At 41.9% G+C, this 19,450-nt stretch overlaps 1 long non-coding RNA gene across 1 annotated transcript; it reads right to left on the reverse strand.

The window, feature by feature from the left end:
- Nucleotides 1-1,285: 1,285 nt before the first annotated feature.
- LOC127462349 (uncharacterized) lies at nucleotides 1,286-18,760 on the reverse strand. Its single transcript, XR_007900416.1, has 3 exons — nucleotides 15,792-18,760; nucleotides 13,332-13,428; nucleotides 1,286-6,969 (listed from the first exon to the last, which is right to left on the reverse strand). It is a non-coding gene; the product is annotated as an uncharacterized LOC127462349 (long non-coding RNA).
- Nucleotides 18,761-19,450: the final 690 nt, after the last annotated feature.

Here is a 19,450-nt window from a genome sequence, read left to right on the forward strand (position 1 = left end):
TGTGAAGAAATTCTTCCTAATGTCCAACCTAAACCTCCCCTGGCCCAGCTCAAGACTGTGTCCTCTTGTCTTGTCACAGGCTGACTGGGAGAAGAGGTCAAACCCACCTGGCTACAACCTCCTTTCAGGGAGTTGTAGAGGGCAGTAAGGTCACCCCTGAACCTCCTTTTCTCCAGGCTAAACACCCCCAACTCCTTCAGCTGCTCCTCACAGGACTTGTGCTCCAGATTCTTCACCAGCTCCACTGCCCTTCTCTGGACTCACTCCAGCCCCTCAATGTCCCCCTGAACTGAGGGGCCCAGAACCAGACACAGGACTGAAGGTGTGGCCTCACCAGTGCCGAGTACAGGTGGACAATCACTGCCCTGGTCCTGCTGGCCACACTGTTTCTGATCCAGGCCAGGATGCCATTGGCCTTCTTGGCCACCTGGGCACACTCCTGGCTCATGTTCAGCTCCACTCTCCCTGTTCACTCCCAGCACTCTGGTCAGCAGGAACACTGACCCACAACTGGGCTGATGTGATGCTTGGGCCCTTCTTACAACACCTCTAGCTGAGCTGCCCACCCCTGCAGCTCCCAAACCACATCAAATGTTACTCATGAGCCCTGTTATTTCCTTTCCTTCCAGTAAATCTTCAACACACATCTTTATACAAAGGCAGGCTATATCCTAGAGACCCTGAGGTAACAGAGAGAATGCAGTTCTGGTTGGGACAATGCCTAATTAAAAGTGCTGCCACTTCTTCCCGTAGGTAAAGGGATAATCTTGGCCTCCAGACATTTTTTTCCTGGCAGGTATGGATTTCCAGAGACTGAAAAATCTTGTAGTCGATCTCTCCATATGTACAGTCTTTAAAGAGAACTGAAATAGATGGCAGAACTGAAAAATAAGACTGACACAGTAAATCACAATGATTTATGAGCATTTAGGGATATGGGAAAATTTACTTGTTCCCATTTATTTAAAAATAAATACATTACTTATTTATAGTCTTCATTCTCATGCAGCACAGAGTGCTTTGGTGCTGTCTCGCCAAACTGAAGTCATTGGATTTTACCAATTATAGGGTCAAATTCTTGTATCCCTTGCATGCCTGTATATGCAGTTTCAGATGCATGCAGTACAGATTTTAGATATTAAAAACCTATTCTCGTAGTCATCCTAATACATCCAACCAATACAGAATTAATCACCGATTTTTCCATGTCTTTTCCTATCTAGTTTAAATGTTCAAAGGAATGATTTATGCTGCCATGTAGACATCAGTAACTAAATGTTTGCTAATAATTAGCCTGAATCTTGTATTTTTAAATTTCATCTATTTTCTTTCATTTTACTTAATGAGTTGCACTTTAGTTCCCTACCAGATGCTGTAGGGCTCCCTCAGTTTATCTACTTCAATTGTACATCAATCCTGAATATTTAAGCCCATTTTAGAGCTACACACAAGCATGTGGCAAATTTGGGAATGGGATAACCAGGAAGCACAATAAACACTGTCAATATTCCCTTTTTTTCCCTGATAATTTTAGTCTCTGAAACTGTAAACACATAATGTCAAACCTTGGGATCCAAACCTTAGGGAGCTTAGTAACTCCACTCACTCCTCAAGAGATTGCTAATTAAGATAATCAGTAACAATTTCATGTTTGGGTTTTTTTTTTTTTTACATCTTGCTGTTTAAATCATAACTTTTACTCTCCCTGCCAGTTTTCTGTTCTTTTGTAACTTCCCTAGTTATTTTTCTGCTAACAAGATGAAACTGAAATCAGTATTTCAAATGTGATCACAGAAGTTGGCCAGGAGTACCACAATTTGTTGTTTTCAGCCTGCTTTTGCACTATTTCATTCCTCTCTGGTGTTTGCATGTCAGAATTTATGTTAATTGACAATAATCAGCTTCCTTCCTTTTTTTCCTAAATGACTTATCAGTTTCCTTCTTTTGAAATAATTACAAAACTATGGCTGGGAGTACAAAATTTTGTGCAAAACTATTTATCAATTAAACAAATGAGTCTGAACTACAAAAGTCCACAGAAAGTCTGCAGGAAGACTGTCAGACATAAAAAACCAGCAAAAAAACATTTAAACTACCAAAAAACCCACCACAAACCTTGGACAGAAATATAATTTGGGATTATGGATGTCTACTGTAAAGACAAAACACCACAGAGTGTGTTAATACAAAAGGAAGAAAACAGTAAAGACTTTATTAAAATTCTTGAGATAAAGAATCTTCAGGGACATCAGAATCCTGAGTATGGCCTTCTCCCTGCAAAGTCTGTTTTATGTCACTTAGCTGAGAATGAAAAATGAATTTACTCTGTTTTAATTAAATAATCTACAGGCATTTGGAACCATTATTAATTCATGTTTGGCTGAAAGTAGCAGCGAAATTTTGAAACATATGAGAACAAATTAAGGTTATAAAGTTCAATATTTGCATGATTACTTTGATTTATGGGAATAAAACCAGCATTTTTCCCCCCTTGTCACAACACTAGGAAGCTACTTACCTATTGCACAGTTCATTAATTGTTTTTTCCTTATTTGGTGTCTGATTTTGCAAAAATGGATGTGGCACAAAACATAACAAGACACATGAACAGAAATGCCAGACTATTTAACTAGATGTAGCAGCAAAAGAACAAAAAGAAATCATATTTTACAGAGGATCCTATGAATGTTTATTTGCTGGCTTGACAACAACCAAAAAATGGATAAAATGTTAAAAGAACCTGCATCATTGACTAATAATAAAAATTCTTAGGGGTTTTAAATTACTTTCATGTCCTGCACTTTGTGATGTACTAATGTTAGGCCTGTTGATGATCCTCAGCCCTGCTTCAAACCCTCTGTGCTGCAATGGTCATTTAAACAGCATCCAGTCATGTAACAACTACTTTTAGTTCATTCTAGTTTTCCTATATCCTGCTCAACCTTTTATTCCTTAAACATGATCTGCTTTTAGCCTTTTCTGGCTGCATTTACACTGGGAAGATGTAAAAATGTGTCTTTGCATCTTCTCCACAAGACTTGTCCTGTTTGGTTTGGCCTTCACGGAATGAAATACTTTGCAGTGTTGTATTTTGTGTTCTCATCATATCGAGTTGAAATCTCGTGGGTGCTGATTCACATCTTGGAACCTGCACTGTGTGAACAGCTGGCATGGTTTGCCCTGGTGATTCCCCTGTCCTCTGACAGCTGATTCCTGATCCCATGAAAGTTCCCTGAAAGTTGGTGGAAAATCCTTCACTGGTTTCAGTACAACCAGAATTTGTCTCTGACCAAAACACAGTTAATATGGGGAAAACTTAAAGACAAATGCACAAAACACCACGTCAATTTTGACATAGCCCTCTGATGCACAGATAGGTCACTAATAGAGGATTTAACCTCTCCATACACCTACTTGGAAAAAAACAACAGAACCACCTGAATTTGGAAAGTTCCACCTGCTGAACTGTGATGCAGCAGTGCAAGCACAATTTATCATGCTGTTAGCAATGTAGAGAAACAGGATTATTTCCCAATAACTGGTGTTTTTACATCGCATTACATGTCATGTCACAAATGCGCAGTCCCCAAATATTTTTGTTTACAAGCTGCCACATGGAGAAGCCAACTGGCATGTTGTTTAGATACCGATTTCTGACACGTGCTCTGTATACAGAAAACCCTGATTTATGAAATGTGAGATAGAAACTTGTCAGGTTTTTTTTTCAACATATACAAAAATAACTGACAGCACATAAATCACGACGACATCCACAATACATTCCCAAAGGCTTGGACTGCTCAGTTTTAAAATCTGCTGCGATTTTGCAAAATAATATTTTTTAGTTGATTTTGGATTAAATTTCTTATAATTTATGCAAAACATTAATATGCTGGATGCTTTATGGACAAAAAAAAGGCTGATAATCCAAGTCTGATGCAGCAAGATTGTGAGTGAAATATGACAGTGAGGAGACAGAGAGGAAGGCTAAAAGCTACAGCCCTTCAATCCATAACTCAGAAACCATATGTGCATCTTGTCAACTCGGATGAAGTATTTTAAAATGTATTAAATGTGGGCTAATACAGTGGCAAAAGTTTGTGCAACTTGTCCTCAATTGACCTGGGTGGAGCTATGCTAATTTACAGTAGAAATGGCAGAGAATTTTTTAGAAAGACAAAATTACTGTTATTCTGTACGAAATAACTGTAAACCCTTTAAATAGGGTATTTTCTCAAGTTAAAAATTTCCAAGAATAAGGATAAAAACTTATTTTTTCTCCTTTGTTTTGTTCTTCTTTTACTCTTTCCTCCTTTTACCCTCACCCTTTTCTTTCCCCCTCTTCTGATTTGCCTCAGAAAAAAAAGAATGCATAAGGACAAATAAGGAGGATAAAGATGAATATGGCAAGAGTTTATAATTTTTTAGTTTCACTGAAGTTAAATGAAAATGATAAAACACAGAAGTTCCCACAATAATTTGTTAGGTTGTCTTTCCACTAAAAATGGCAACAGAATAAAAGGTTGATGTAGATGAGGTAAGGTCTAACAATCTAAAGAGGGTGTCTTATACATTTTGTTTTGCAATTTCTAAAAGTGACTCAGAACACAGGAAACTCAGAGCAAAATTCATCAACTTGATCTAATGGCTTTGTCTGACTGAAAAGAGAAAGCATCTGCATCAGGGGGAGCACAGAAAAAAAGCCTCTGGAAGAAGCAGCTTGACAGAGCTCTGAGAGTGGCATTAACCATCAATGAAAGGTAAGTGCCAGTGAGACTTGGGTGAGTAATTAGACAGGGACAGAGTTAAGAAGAATTTGAAAGCTGAGATTGCCCATGTTGCAGATACCTTTCTTTAAGTGCTGAATAATCTTTAAAGTTGCCAGTCTTCCTCCATGTCCTGGCCTTGCTTATTCCTGCAAAATCACAGCTTTTGTTGCCATCATTGCCAACAAAAGCAATAAGCAGGGTAACAAATTTACTGTTTGTTAATTACACAGTAAAATGCATGAAAAAGCACATATTTTCTTTAAAAGAAATCACAGTTATAACTTAAATTTTATGTGTAAATCAGGATGGGGCACAAATTATGCCAGATGAAACACGATGCAGCCTCAGATTGACACCATCCAACAGCACAAGTAGACAAGACCTGGGCTTTAGTCCTCTGAGCCCTCTGGGGATGATCATCACCATCATTACACATAATGCTCTGACATTTTCCTACAGAAACAAGATCGATTTGTAATGGATAAATAAATGGACAGAGAAAACTGAAGCAGAATTGGAAGATTTTGTTGTGTTTTTTTTTTTTCTGGGCACAGCACCACAGTGCTGACAACTTCCCTGGTGTTTAAAGATTATTCCAAGTAAAGCATTTGGTGTATGATCCCTTGTGCCCCAGGAGCCTATTCTGAAAAGAGTGTGACCCTGAGCACTCCTCTCCTTTTCTCCAGGCATTACATCCTTCTGCATGGAGTTCCTAACACTTCCTGCACGTCTGTGACCATCCTGCCCTTTGCAGGTACTTGCTCTTCACTGATTGTTTCTGGTAAGAATTTCTTTTCCTGTGTTTTTGTTGCAAGAGAATAACCCACGTTCTGAAGCCAACTGCTCTGCCTGCACAAATGCTAAGTAGCTTCTCTAGCATCCATAGGATATTTCGCTGCAGTAAATGCATTATTTTCCAAATAAATTACTCTGGAAATTAACAGTTCTCTCCCTGAATGATATAACTGTTGCTGACAGATTATCTGACAGCCTAGATGTCAAAATATTTTTTGCAGTGTGTGCTTGCAAAATCTTCCAAATGTTAAAAGTGACTGTCAGGATTTTGAGCTTGGATGAAGTTCACTTAATTTCAGAAAACAAATGGATTTTTATATATTATATTCAGTTGCTTTGTTATTGAAGTACAAATTGAAGTAAAGTGAGGGCAAAAACCCACATGAGAAACACAGACATTTTTCTAAACCAAAACACTTTCCATTAAAGAGAGAGGTTACCTATGGATAGGACTGAACAGTGGACTGGAGACAGGTCAAGTGGTAATGAAGGGCCTGTTGTGGGGGATGACACAATTTCTCCCTCTGCTTAGAAAAATGGCAGGATGAGCTTTGCATCAATTTTACAGCATGACAAGGAAGAATCCTGGAAAAACACACTTGTGGAGCACACGCATCTCCCCTAAAAAGAGACAGAAATCCAAAGGCTGAGCAGAGAACTGTGCAGTGATTTCTATTACAAGGCTGTGGAGGACGGCCAAGGAAGGACAAAAAGAACAAGAGCCATCTGAGAGTGTGTAAATCGGTTCAGCTGAAAAGTTATTTTTACAATATTGTTATTGATGTGAAAAAATAAACAATGGAACCTTCAGGCATCAGTCTGGGATACAGGCTGGCTGGTTACCTCTATTCCCACACGTTTCTCATATGTACAGGAATGAAAGTCTGCCCCAATAACCTGCTGGAGGACTATTCTATCTAGACTTTCTTTAAATGGAAAAAGAGTTGTTGTCATTTTGTTCAAGGACTGTGCCCCAGACTATAACACACAAAATCATATGAAAGCAAAAGGTGGTGCTGACAGAAAGACTTTGAGAAACTTCTCGTACAGTACCCGCCCTGCTTCTCCCTGCATTAACTGTTGCAGGTAATTCCTATTTTTTTTCTCAGGAATTTGAGACAATGCCGTGCCAGCAGTACCCAAGCTTGCTCCTATGGCAAAAGCTGACTCTGTGCTGGGATGACTGCCTTGAAGTTTGTCTGCACACGTGCCACAGAGTTGGGATCCAAATTTTGAACCCACGTAGTGTCGCGTGATGAGGACGATCAGAAAAGGCAACGCTCCGAGCGCACTGCTGTTGTGAGAACTATTCATGCAGGTGATTGTTATTCCCTGGCTGGATCACAGGATACAGGGTGGCTGGGAGGGGGCCAAATGAAGTGCTCTGGTAGGTCTCAGTCTCCTCCTGAGGAAAGAGTAATAGATTTTCCTGAAAAGAAGTCATGAGGAAATACGACAGGAAGCCTTTAATGATCTGCTTAAGAGATAAGGCAAAACATTGCTGGGTATCTCTTTATGATTAAATATCTTTTGTAATTGTTGGACTCTGTCCTAATTAGCTTTGATACATCAGAGGGCTGCTTTGTGAGCTGTTTGGTTAAGACATGTTGTTCTGTTCTGCTTCCTTTCAGATGTTCTACGGATAACATTATTAGGCTTACCTTTTTGTTCATTCACTACACTATTTCTGTGCTAGTAGGACATCACACATATGCTCTTAATTTGATTCAATCTCTGAATAAACTGTCCAACTTTAAAAAAGAGATTTATCTCATTCTATTTCAGCACTTGTGCATCCTCTGATTCCCTGAAAGCTTTAACTGGTTCATTAAAGCATGGGTGTATTTGAATTTGCATCTCCCTTTCTTGTAACACTGTTGAAGTACCCAGTATTTTACTATAAGTTGTTCAGCTAATTCTACTAATACACAAATAAATAAATAAACTATTTTATTCTATTCTACTCTTTTCAGGCTCTGAATCTTCACTAGGAAGTCCACAATACGGATTCTATTTTCATCTTGAACCTCTCGGTTCCTTGCAATTAACACCAAGATCCAAAATGCTGCCTCCTGTACATTTCACAGCGAGAAGTTATTTATAGAACCCGATGGTTTAGATTAAGCAAAACTCTGCTGAAACTGGAGGATGCAGTTACACCAACTTCTGAGGACAAAAGTGAGAAGCAGTTGCACTTCTTGGAGGAATTAGAACCTGTCACACATTGTAGCAAACCAGATGATGGATGCAAATGGAGTTTGCTGGGACCTGAACACTGACGTGGCCCAAGGTAATGAGCTGTGTATTCTTTAGAGGAGGTGTATCTTTGAGCAGCAAAAGATGCTATAAAATTGAAAACAGCCAGAAAAGTGATGGAGTGTTTTTCTAGAAAACATTTGGAACTCTGAACAGAAACCCTCCTGATTTCCTCCTGTATTTCAAACCAGCTCAGTTGTTTCTGCACAGGAATATGGCTCTGTGGGCTTGGTGAAGAAATATGTTTGCCTGCGAAGAAACACACTCAATAAATTTAATTTACTAAAGAAACCTATCTGCAAGACCATGTAACTGTTTACATCAAAAGAAGTAACAATGTGTTAGAAAATAATCAGAAATTTCCACAAAGCAGAACTTCATTTATCTCTGAAATAAAAAGTTAACCAATTTCCACACATTGCAACAAATAAGCCTGTACACTTCCATTTCCTCAATATATGCTTGGTTTCATTAAATTTTACTGAGCTAAATCTTATGTGTTCCTCATCAATATAAATTTGGCCAATCTGCAGAATCTGAAATGCTCTCCCTCATGTAATTTTACTAGTTACACTGAAGTCATTAGCTGGTATTATTCTTCCATTTTAAATACCCACAGGCATGATTCTAATTTCGAGTACACCAGTTAAGCTTCTAATACAAACAATTACATGTTCATGGGGAAAAACTTTCTGAATATTAATGTACAGCAGGAATCTCACAGCGCACGTATTAAGGCTGCAAAGCCAGGAGATAGTTGTTAAAAGTTTAATTTCTAACCTTTAACCTTCATGGTCTTTATTGTTTATTCATCATTACTTTCAACACTTTCCTGAATTGACATCTATGATTCCATAATGGAAACATTTCAAAGCTGTGCTTGAGAGGGAGTGGTTAGCTCAGGAAGATAATCTTAATACTTCTAAACTTAAGAATTAATATATTCTGAGGATTATTTTCCTATACAACCTACCAATTTTATCATTTGGTAAATGCTGTTTCCTTTTTAGCCTTCCCAGCTGTACAGAACTTGCTCCTTTTAGACCAGTAGGAAAGAAAAGTGTACACTTCTGTGTGTACATAAGTAAGCCAGCAAGTATTATCTGGAAAAATGAGTTATTCCTCCTTGTGTATGGATCAGGGTTTTGATTCCCAGCAACAGCTGCTCCATCAGTGCAGGAACAGCACAAAAAGAGAGATCGTGATAAAGACCAGCAGCAATTTGTCCAACTCTTCCAACTTAAATCTCACTAACGGGCAACCAAATTAACAATTACTCAGAGATAGTAAGGAGTTAGTAGCAGGTCATTTCTATGGCTCATGAGCTTTTGTAGGTACCAGGTTTTTGTAATTTTTAACTTGCTTTTTATTACTCTGATAGCAATCTGCAATCAGCCTCACAAGATTCAATCGTCTTACTGTGTTGGGCAGCAGTGCCCCAGCTCCTCAGGCACTGCTAGGAATGGGATGGACACCCTTAAAAAAGAATCTCAGGATTCCTCACAGGCAGCTGTCAGCAATGATGCAAGATTTACTAACTGGACAAGTTTTAACTGAACTCCATACAATACTCAATAATACAATCACTGTACCACCCGTTTTGGCATTTCATATTAGAATGATGTTACCCTTAAATATTTTTCAGTGTGCCACACATTATGGCACGGGAATAATGACCACAAAAGTTGTCTGGAGCTTTCAACTCCCCTCCGGAAGTTTGTGGGGTTTTATTTGTTGTGGGGGTTTTTGTTTGTTTGTGGGTTTTTTTGGTGATGTTTTGTTTTGTTTGGGGGGGTTTTTTTGTTTGTTTTTGGGGTTTTTGTTCATTTTTTTTTTGGCGGTGGGGAGGGAGGGGAGCTGGTTTCTTTGTTTTTAGCTGAGGTCATCTCAATGACTTTGCCTCAGTTTCCAGCACGGCGTTGTAACAGTTAAATCAGTGTTGCTGAGGGATGGCAGAGGGTTGGTAACAGTGGCTGGGAAGGGATTGTCGGAGGCAGGGTTTGCTTTCCCCAAATTCATGTCATGTGACCCCATTCTGAGGCACCGTCATTTTGGTTACCCAGCTGTGTAATTCTGACAAAGTGCTGACACAGTCATTTGTTTGGGTAAGACTGGGGAGAAAACCCAAATCCCACATGATCGTTTCTGCTTTTTGCCAGACACGTTGTCATTTTAACAGAACATTCATGTTCTACACAACCAGAGGAAAACTACACCCACAGAAGGAAGAGCTGGAGTAAGGGACTGGTCAAGAACTGGCTACAGAAAAGGCCTCTGTCCAGCCAGTGGCCAAACCTACCTCGTGCCTTGGCTCTCTTCACCACCTTGTTCACAGAATCACAGGATGGGTCAGCCTGGAATGGACCACAGTGGGTCATCTGGTCCCACCTCCCTGCTCAAGTGGGGCCATCCCAGAGCACTCGGCACAGGATTGTGTCCAGATGGCTCCAGAATATCCCCAGTGAGGGACATCTCACACCCTCTCTGGGCAACCTGTTCCCGTGCTCAGTCACTGCACAGGGAAGTTCTTCCTCATGTTCAGGTGGAACTTCTGGGCATCAGTTTCTTCCCATTGCCTCTTGTTCTACTGCTGAGCACAGCAGCTCCTGACAGATTCTCCCTTTCTTTTAGGCTGCCAACCCACCATGGCAGGGTTTAAAACCAAACCCCTCCACCTGGGAGACAGAAACTGTAATCCTCCTGCTTCTGTGTCCCATGCTTTCTTTGCAGACCACTGACAGATAGCACTTGCATTGCAAAATTAATAACCCTAAATGGATTTGAAAAAATTCAGTTGGTTCATAAGAGAGGCTTAACAGTGGCTATGAAAGAGTTCTTCTTAACTAAGGATACACATTGCACTTAGTTATGTTTTCAGAGAGACTTTGCAGGATGTCTCCAGATGTAACAGAAACCAGGAACAACCCTGAATTTGCAAGAAAATCTGTATCTTGTCTGATTTCCTGAATAAAGTTCCAATAAACATTCAAACTTTGCAAGATTATCTGAACTGATCCATTAAAAATGGGACTTTATCTGTACTGAGCAGAAAGTCTCTTCAGAAGGTATTCCAGAACCTGTAGGTGTGGCTTCTTAGCATGGTGGGATTATTCATTAGAAATATGCCTGCACTGAAGGGACATGTAATGAAAACAAAACCAACCACTTAATAAAAAAAAGAACCAATTACATGGTTGACAATAGTATTTAAATTTTAAAATAACACATTTGTTCTCCATTTTGTACAGTAAACAACTGTAACCTGAGCAGGACCAGTGTAAATTTCTTAAGATTATGCCCCAGTCATTTTTGTGTAACTACCCTTGGGAAGAAGAAATGTATTCAAGTTCTTTCAAAACTTTTGGTGTTTTGAAAATAGAGCCAATTGCATCGTTACTTGTGTGGTCTCTAGACCTCCAGTCACTTGGATTCCTATGTGTAAGCCTGTGAATTCAACAGGGGATATGGATTTTTTTTGACTGAGAGGAAGGAGTATTAGAGGGACTTTCTTCTCATTGATACTAAGAAGCCACTGGACAAGCATTTTGTCATATAAAGATTTAAATCCACAACTTAGTGAAATTTTATGTATTCAGTGCTGGCAGAAAAAGCACCAATTGAAGCGAATCAAGGCTTTGGAAAACATTGTCCATTATTAGTGAAGCTTCCCATTGCTGCTCCTTCTCCCAAGAGCATTTTGTCCCACCGAGACCAATGGCAATTTCCCTCCTCTCACTCAGCTTTCAGTTTGGGATTATATATCCATGGAGAGAAACACTGCATTTTAACTTTCCTCACAAGAGTAAACCACCACAGGGCTTGTTACAGCCAAAAAACCAAACCAAACCACTCCTAGAGAAGAGCTCACAAACTGATTTCAGTAGTACTGAGTCTATTTATATAAATACACAACTACAAACATTCAAACATAAACCGAACTACACCTTGAGAAATTTTAGGATGGGAAATTCTCTCAACCATTCCTAAGGATTTCCTGTTTCACAGGTTCCCAAGTGAAGCGCAGCTGATGGGTGGAGGAAGCCAGGGGAAAATACATACTTATAGGCAGGGATAGCTTTTGGTTTTATGAATGTCAAGCTGATGGTGGAAACCTCTTGTCTTCCTCCCACCATCCTGGTGTGCTCCACTCTGTGATCCAACTCTTACTGACAGTGGAGCACAAACCACTAGAGAAGTTCTAAACATAACCTACCTCTTGATAATAGCCATTTTATATTAAAAATGTGAAAATTTCAGTTTGGCGTGTTATCTTCCAGTTACATACAATGAACACATTTACATGCTTTGGGTACAAGCCTGTCCTGTATTCATTGTGTCCTAAGCATCAAATTAACAGGGTGCCACCTCTTAATTTTGGGAGCATTCAAAAATGTAAGAATGTAAGGGTGGGTTGCATGTCCTACAGCAACAGTCCTCAGACTCAAGCATCACGTTTTATTCTATTTGAAATGCCCCCTGACTCACCCATAGCTCTGAGGGAGCCCTGAACTGTGTTAAGAGGATGATGGAGAACTGTCTTTGTCTGTGCTTCTTGAGCCACTGCCTTAACTATGACAAACCCAAACCCCAACTCTGTCCCAAAGCCACTTGTGCTATTTGCACCTTTAAAGTCTCATCTCCACACAACTACAAGATTTAATACCTACCCTTACTTGGGCAAAGTACCCGATTTTCAAAGTGGCTGCCCAGGCAGATGTTGTATGAAATGGACAGGAGGGAGAGAGTACAACCAAAAGGCATTTTCAGCTTGGTTACTGAAGGTTTTATCCTTTCAGACACCCACAAGAACATTAACAAAAAGTAACATACACAATGGATGAGGCTTTTAAAATAAATAATTCTCAGATACTTTCTTGAAAAGATTTTTCTATGACACTGCTAAATTAAATCCAGTAAGAGCACATGACACCCTCTGCTTCATGAGAAAAACAAAAATATCAGATAATAATGTATTTTGGATAATATTGCATTCTGTCCCAGGATTTACAGAAGTTAGCAAGATATCCACTCACCTAGTTCACTCAGCATCACAAATGGCTCTTTTCAAATGCTTACACAGAAATCCTTTGCTCAGAGCTGGTTTACAAATGCAATTTACTTGGTTTTACCTACAAGCCAGAAAACCAGTTGGCTACAAAAGTATCAGCCCAGCAACTTACCTTAAGTCAGTACATACAAGACCACTAAAGAAACACAAAGCTGGGGCTTTTTTTCCCCTCCCTGACAGCATTGGCCAAGTTCTATAGTTACAATTGTCAATCTGAAGGGAAGTTAATATAAACACAGCGTTGTATCTTCAGCTTCTCAACAGACACATTAAATTCCTGCATAGTGACGAATGCAAGAAATCCCACTTTCTCTGCAGTTTTGGAAGAGCAGGGATCCCTGTTTGTGATCCTCTTCTCTCAAACAGGCGAGTTCTTGGGAAGGTGGCAGTGACAAGTTGACACATTTGGTTCCTAGAGGGAGGGCAGACACTTACCCACTTACCTTCCAAGACTATTCCTACAAATGAAAGCAGTCCACATCTGGAATACACATGAATGGACACCATCAGAGCTGCCAGGGGCAGGAGGTACAGGCAGGACTGTAAATAAAATTAAAAATCTACTAACAGAAGTAGCATAAAGGAACCACTTCCTGGACAAGTATAATTTTTTGTATTATTTATTTCTCCAGCTCTGCAGAGACTGTCAGTATTACAGATCTATAGAGCACAAAAAACATGATACAGTGGTAGTTTTTCTAAAAGTCTCTTCTTCTGTGGGTCACACTTCAGCAAACAGGTCAGTGGGCTCATGCTGACATGCAGAGAACGTCTCTCACACAGCAAATCTACAGAATATCCAAACCCCCCTGATTTCTGGAATTTCATGAGCAGCTCAAAATACAGTCAGGGTCATGCATAGGAATTCATGGTTTTCCATGTTGCTGCACAGTGATGGACATTGGTGTTTACCTGGTAACTGTGGGCACTTCTTCTGACCATGAACCACCACTGAAATTCCAGATGAATTTCAGCATTAACCCTTTCATAGACAATCCAGGTTTTAAAAGTCATGTTTACCAAGGGGAATAGAAGGCAACACACAAAAATGACTGCAAGATTTAAGCAAGACAGAGTAATATTAATTAAGGTCTATAACTAAAGCATTTAGTAATAACTAGTTTTTTCAATACTTTATGAAAGAAAAATATCCTTTTTGTCTTTATAGTAACACATTTCCTAGATCAGCTCACTTTTACTCCCCTCACTACCCAAAGTTAGTAAGGTATTTCTGAGACTGAAGAGCAATTTTTTCATCAATGTAAGGATAAACAGTATCAGAATGACTTTTTTTTCCCAATGTTTTCTATTTTCAATAATAACTCTTCTACAAACGCACTGATTTTCCCTATTGCCAGCAAGAACATTTGCCTTTTTGTGCATTTTGGGGAAAAAAAATAAATCAAACCAAAACAAACCCCTTGAGTTTTATATCAGTTTCCTCCACTTTCTTGACCACGATACACTGCCAAAATATAACACAGATCACACACACACTCATCAGAACTTTAATGAGGGAAGTACAAAGAAAATGTAATTTGCAGATCATTTTATTGTGAACTCCTTGACAACACAGGAGCTACTGCTAAAATACAAAAATGAAGTACTGGGGGCTTTTTTGTTCCCAATTTCAAGAACAAAACAGTTTAACAACTCAAGATTTTCTGCTTTTACCTTGGAGTAAATGAAGAAAAGAACAATAAGGAAAACAGATGCAGAAACAAACCATGTGTTAATAAAAGTGGGAGGTTAAATGAAGGGGATGGTTTCTCCCTGACTGACCTCTTGTCAGGTTGTATTACTTAAAGCTGCTTTCCTTTATAGGCCCATACTCACACATTTTGGGCAACTTGACTAAAATTTGGCAAGATGGCAAAAATGCAGGCATTAGATTTATCTTTTGTACAACACAAAATGGTACCCTGTGAGTTCTCTTGGTTTGCCTGCTTTTTCTTTGCTGTTTTTCAGTTGTGTCCCACACATCCAAGGTTGTTGTCCTGTCACATTGCTCCTGAGCTACTGCAAAAGGATTTGCCTTAGAGTCTGAGGTCCTCTGAGCCATTCTGAGCATGATGTTGACTGCAAACCTCAAAATCCTTTCTGAACAGCAGCATCAGCAGAGATCACAGGTGCCTCCTGAGCTGCTTCAGCCTCACCCCCTCAGCAGCTCATGGCTTGCAGCTGCCAAGAACTTCAAAAAGCAGGAATGAAAGCCCAGTTGGAACTGATATGCCCAACTTCAAGCACCTTAGTTTTTCTAAGGGCTGAAATGACGAATCTTGCTGTAGGTGACTAGCTAGTAAGTCTTGGACTATAGAATGCCATAAGATTTCAATTGTATCCAGTAGGGACTCATCTACTTCAAATTTGCTACCTGACTTTGAAGTGACACTAAATATGTTAATAAATAATCAATAGTTTCTCTAAATCCTTATTCTTGGAAACAAGCATCTGAGAATGGACCAGATGGGGAGGTCAGACAGTAAGAGAATCACAGTCATCCTCTCAAGGCAGAAAACCTTCATGAAGCAAGTTTGGCTTTTCAGTACACTTGGTATGACCACAGAAATGTTGCACTGAACCTCTGCCCTTTTGTAAAGCAAAAGCTACAGAGACATACAAAATAAAGCCAATTTGCCCAGGAAAAAATGTGGTTTTGAGAAAGCAGGTTGGTGGTACCTGCCTTGTTGACAATGGCAAACTACACATTTGATTTTTGGAGTTGATGGCAGTGAAATGTAATACTGATGTGAGAGCACAAAGAAAAAGCAGACCTGAAAGCAGGTCATCCTTTCCCTGTTCTGTGCTACACAAAGTTCTTTTCCTGGGATTGTGTCCCTATATATGTGCTCAGGCTCGTCCTATTTGTCAGTGAACCCAAATGCTTGAGATATCACAACTACCTTGGACATCACTAAGATGAGAGCTTGAATCCCACTGTTGGAGCAGAGTCTTCCTTCCAAATCAGCTTCTTCTGGCAGTGACTTCAGGAGTTGTTTTCAGCTTAGCAAGGCATCAGGTGATGTGTATTTATTTACAAGGAGAAATCAAAAACAAAACTTCTGCTGTTTCTAATGTTACTTTCAAAAAGTGGCATGTTAACTTGGCATCTCAATTTCAAGCTGCAGAGATTCCCAGAGTGCCAAACCCCTTCCTGGAACACTGAGGTCTCTCTGGCATGAACCAGCAGTGCTCAGTCTCTTAACAGATTGGGCAGGTCTTGCAGCATGACAATGTACACAAAGAAACTGCATGGAAAATTAATGGGAGTGGGAACACACAGGAAAGGGGGATCCAAAGAGTGGTGTTCAGTCACAGACTGATCAGTCCACAGCTTTCACACAGAAGGTAACAAAGTGGTTCTGGAGACTAACAGGTAACTTCCACATTTATACTAAGCTAAAACCTAATGAGTTAGCTAATACTTCATAGAATCATAGAATGGTTTGGGTTGGAAGGGACCTTAAAGATCATCCAGTTCCAACCCCGTATGCCATAGACAGAGACACCTTCCACTAGACCAGGTTGCTCAGAGCTTCATCCAACCTGGCCTTGAACACTTCCAGGGATGGGGAATCCACAGCTTCTTTAGGCAATCTGTGCCAGTGCCTCACCAACCTCACAGTAAAGAATTGCTTTCTATTGTCTAATCTAAACCTACTTTCAGTTTGAAGCCATTCCCCCTTGTCCTGTCACTCCAGGCTCTACTAAATATTCTCTCTCCATCTTTCCTATAAAGGCTCCCTTCAGATACTGGAAGGCCACAATTAGGTCACTCTTTTCCAAGCTGAACAATCCCAATTCTCTCAGCCTTTCCTCATAGGAGAGGTGCTCCATCCCTACAGTCATTCAGTGGCTCTTAGTTGACACAGAACAACAGGGCAGTTTCCTTCCTTCTCCTGAATTTAAAGACACATTCCCTCTGAATTCAGCTTCCAGGGCATATCTCAGCACTGGAGGCATAACATTTGTCTGAAACAGTCTCTCTGCTTTCATACAAGTAATCATGTATCATTGTCAGCCCCAAAACTGTCACCTGCCTGTTTGCAAGCACCTTCAGTGTGTATGCTCAAGCTTTTCTTATTATTAAAGACTCTGAGCCTTGAAGAGCTGAAGCAATATCCAGGTCTTTGTGGCACCTCTCAACTCATCCAAGCAGTAGATCAAATAAAGAAAAAATGGCATCTGGAAATTCAATTCCAGGAGGATGTGGGAGGTTAAGAGTAGCATTGACAGTACTAGAGAAGTCACTCAGGTGTTGTGACTTCAGGTGCATGTGAGTTTCTCATTATATTTCCAACTGAACTAAGATTCTTTTTTGCTTCTACGGTCCCTTGATTTGCTCTGTAGTTTAGCAGATGCCTTCCTTCTACCCAGAAATGGTTCTGTCTTCTCTGATTTCTGGTGATTTATACTTGGGACACTGCAAAGTGGAAACTCAACACCTCAGAAACAATCTGTGTTGAAATACCTTATTTTTGGCATGTTCCCAGCCAGTGAAGTCCTTGGTGCCAAGCTCGGTACCTGAGGAAACACTGCTGAGAAAACACAGGACAGAGAATCCATGGACAACACAGAAGAAGGCAGATGTTTGATCACAGCTGTTTTCACTATTAGTAGACTGTGGCCCATTTCCAGAACCAAAAATAACTTGGGTTTTATCTGCACTCCAAACTCTTATACAAATACTCTGACAAACTGGCTGCTTGTTTATGAAGATATGCAACCTCAGCAAACCCAGGTGCTCTTCTGTTCTCCCTGCACTTCCAAGAGAAAGCAGAGCAATACGACAATAGTTTGGTTTTAAGGGGAGCCAGGACATCCTAATTTGAGTCTTTGTTTGCATTATTCAAGACTTTGTCTTGCCCAGATCTCCACTCCCGTCAGTGTCCCTGCACCATCGGGACCAGAAAAAAACGTGAGGATCCACCTGGAAAACATCACTGGTGCATAAGAGTTAACTTAGCACCTACAGAGGCAGAAGTGTGCTTCAACATAATGAGCACATGATCTGAGGGTAGCAATTAAAGGAGACTCTGCGAGCAACAGTACTGTGACTGAACATCCCTTGCATAGTTTGGCCATTGACCTCGCTCACATAATTCCAAAGGCACTCGATGGCTTCACCTTTGCTTTAGAGCACCTAGCAATCATAGAAGAGGAAATTCCAATGGGAAAAGCCTGCCCAGACATGGGGTTTCAGCCTGACACTGGAGAAGCAACGCAAACTTGTTCTGGAACAACGTTCTGATCCACTTCCAGCACAAGGGGGATGAGCTGTGCCTCCACAGTAGACTCACCTTCTCATACGCACCACAGGAGAGCCACAATCAAACAATTTACAAACACCTCACTTAAAAAAAACAAAACACCATAAAGCCTCCTGGCTGCGTGGCACTGTAAGGAGAAAACTGATTCCTCGGCTTCCCGGGTGAGCTGGGAAGGGTTGAGGACCCAAGGAACCCGAGGATGGTGGTGATGCACTGGCACAGGTTGCCCAGAGAAGCTGTGGATGCCACATCCCTGGAATTGTTCAGGGCCAGGTTGAACGGAGCTCCGACCACTCTGGTCTGGTGGAAAGGGACCCACGGCAGGGGGTTGGAACTGGATGATCTTTAAGATGCCTTCCAACCCAGGCCATTCCATGATGCCCAGGCAACGCTCCAGCCACAGGGCGGCCTGGGGGTCGCGTTCAGCTGCATGAAGAAGGAGAAGAAAGCAGCAAAGCCAAGCCCCTTCCCCTCCGGCGCGCCAAGAAATCCACACCTTTACTCACGCGCGAGGCGTCCCCAGAAGCCCGAATTCCCAGGCTTTCCTCTTCCCTTCCCTCCCTCGCGCCTTTCCCGCCGCTCCCAGCCCGGGCCGGGCCCTTCCCCGCCCTCACGCCCCGGGGCCGCAGAGGCATCGCGAGACCCCTCACGCCGCGAGTCTCGCGCGAGGCGCGCGCGGCGCCACGTGACGGCCGCGGGCGGGGGCGCGCGCACGCGTCGGGTGCCGCTCCACCTGTCACGGGCTCGGGAGGGGCGGGACGGGCCGAACCAACAGGGGAGAGAGGGGGGGAAGAAGGAAGCCTCCCCGCCCCGGCGTTAACGGGCCGCCCGACTGCCGTCGCCTCGGAGCCACCCCGGCCAGCACCGTCCGCGCTCCCCGAAGCCATTATTTGCTGCTTGTGCCAAGTGCGCCGCGCCCAAGGCAGGGCGGGGCAGAGCGCGACGCGCGGCTGGCCCCCGCCCCACCGGTGGGGCATGGCCCCTTCCTTAAGCGGCGTCCACTCCCCCAGCCCGGAGCCCCCGTTACGCAACTCCACCCGAGTCCCTCCCACCTCACCGCCCGCCACTCCCGACACCTCCCCCCAAGCCCCCGCCGCCCGCTTTTAAAGGCGCACCCCAACCTGCTCGCGTCCGCTAATCGCAAAGCTCGTGTGACCGACCGCGCGCCCGACCTATCATAGACCGCGGATCCGCGAAACTCCGCCCCCTCCCTCAGCCGCCGGCCAATGGGGTGAGGCCGGCGGGGGGGCGGGCGGCGCGCGCCAACCGCCCCGGAGAGCGCAGCGGCGGCG

The sequence above is a fragment of the Manacus candei genome, unplaced genomic scaffold (assembly GCF_025592945.1).
Source record: "Manacus candei isolate 608988 ecotype Guabito, Panama unplaced genomic scaffold, ASM2559294v1 h1tg000126l, whole genome shotgun sequence".
In the NCBI taxonomy this organism is placed as follows: Eukaryota; Metazoa; Chordata; class Aves; order Passeriformes; family Pipridae; genus Manacus; species Manacus candei.